Source organism: Grammomys surdaster, unplaced genomic scaffold (assembly GCF_004785775.1).
Source record: "Grammomys surdaster isolate TR1022 unplaced genomic scaffold, NIH_TR_1.0 130, whole genome shotgun sequence".
Lineage (NCBI taxonomy): Eukaryota > Metazoa > Chordata > Mammalia > Rodentia > Muridae > Grammomys > Grammomys surdaster.
This window is the reverse complement of record NW_021604588.1, coordinates 9291863-9293832: the sequence shown is the minus strand read 5'-3', so window position 1 is coordinate 9293832 and position 1970 is coordinate 9291863. Positions and strand designations below refer to the sequence as shown.

Below are 1970 nucleotides of genomic sequence, written 5' to 3'. Positions count from 1 at the left end.
CCTACCATACCATCCTACCACATCCCTACCATCCTACCACATCCCTACCATACCATCCTACCACATCCCTACCATACCATCCTGCCACATCCCTCCCATATTGCCCAGCACTTAAGCACACAAGCTTGGCAGCCTACACAGCATGCACAGGTACTGCCTTCATTTTCACACTGACACCTATACATGATTCTTGGACAACTCATTATTAAGGTCTTGTCTTCCACGATTTCCTCCACATAAAAATTCATGTTACTTTCAACTTCGCCAAAACTTAATTTCCATTAGCCTGGTGTTGATCAGTAGTTTTACTGAAAACAGTCTATTAACAGATACTTTTCTATGGTGGATAAATTAAAAGACAGTGGAAAATACACTAGAAATTCAAGAAACCACCTTGTACTATGTGAGCCATTTTTCTGCTTTTGTCAAGATGATCTATGTCATGTGCTGTTTGAGGGTGATATTTGAAATGCCGTAGCATAGCAGCAATATGTGTTCCAGTGATTTTTTTACATTTATGGTTTAATACCACATCTTTATGTCTGTTTACATTTCTCATGCAAATGGTAGCATATGTGGACTATAAATGTATGTGTTCATAATCGTAAACTTCTCATAAGAGACAAGTAGTTTACGTTTCATGGTCCTAAGCGACAAACAGATCGTCTACAGTTATTTGATGTATCCACCACATCTTTTTCCTCCTTTGGTATTTCTAGGCTGTAACATTTGTCATAGAGTTTCAATTTTTTTAAGTCTAAAAAACAGAAAACCTTTAAAACTAAATGTCAAATCTAAGTGGACCTGTGCACCCCAGAGCCACGTCGTGCAAGCCTGCAGTGTCTCCCCACAGGCCTGCTGCTGAGCTAATGCACAAGTGCTTTAACTGAACGGACGTGTGCTGCCTCAGGGAGGGAGCAGGGCAGCTCCATCCTGTGGCCTCTGGTAGTTTGCTCCTCCCGCCACACAGAGGGATGTCTGAGGTGCAGCCAGAATGTGCTTTGATGATTTCCTTCCCTCTGTACTACTACACATCTGTTAAAGACCTTGCATTACATGGAGTGGTCACTATTGACTATAATGAATTATTTTTGTAGAGACTAAATTTAAGAAATAAAGTATTTCTAAAAATCACCTATAAATACAAGAAAATAATAATGAGAATTATTTAAAGACTTACAAACGCAAATACATACAATTCTATTTGCCAATTTAAGAAATAAATGGAGAAGGGAACCTGTTATATTGGGAAAAGTTCAAAACATTTTCTCAGAAACATAAATGACAACTGTACTTGTGGTAACTACAGGCACTAACTCAGTAACACCCCGGCACAGGCACACAGTGCCTCTCTAGAGGTGCCTCATCTTCCTTGGGGCAGCAGTAGCCTTCCTTCTACTCTGATTCCTTCCAAACTCTCTTAAGTAGAAACATATAAAGATATTTTGTTTAAGAAACATCGGTTAGCTTTGTTAATAAAACTCACTAACATGGAACTAACCTGGGTACAGATCTGTGGTTATAGAAATGAAAAATGTAATTAAAACTAACCCTGAAGGTTCAAAACCATCTGTTGACCTGGGCGTGTTTATTCTGTGCCCTTCCCTCTGACTAATGTTTATATAGGAGACGAAGGGAACTCCCTACTGCCAGATGAAACACAAGCCTGCCCCCTCTCAACAAGACAAACTGAGAGAACGCATACCCATAATGCAGTGGCAACAGAAAGGTAAGGCTTTATCTATTTTATCTGCTTTATCTACTTTCTCAATTAACTTCAACTATTTGACACAGACTACAGTCTCTATAATCAAAATTCCTAATGAATCTGGATATAATTCCTTCATGACAGCTAAGAATTTTTAAAACTTTCTGTGATAGAAACCTAAAAGGCAAACCAATTTCCTCTCTCAATCTCTCAATCTCTCAATCTCTCTCTCTCTCTCTCTCTCTCTCTCTCTCTCTCTCTC

At 39.1% G+C, this 1970-nt stretch overlaps 1 protein-coding gene across 3 annotated transcripts in view; it reads right to left on the bottom strand.

Annotated features, from left to right (window-relative positions):
• Window positions 1-1970, bottom strand: part of Scyl3 (SCY1 like pseudokinase 3) — a 35075-nt gene that overhangs the window by 21152 nt on the left and 11953 nt on the right. The window lies entirely within an intron of this gene.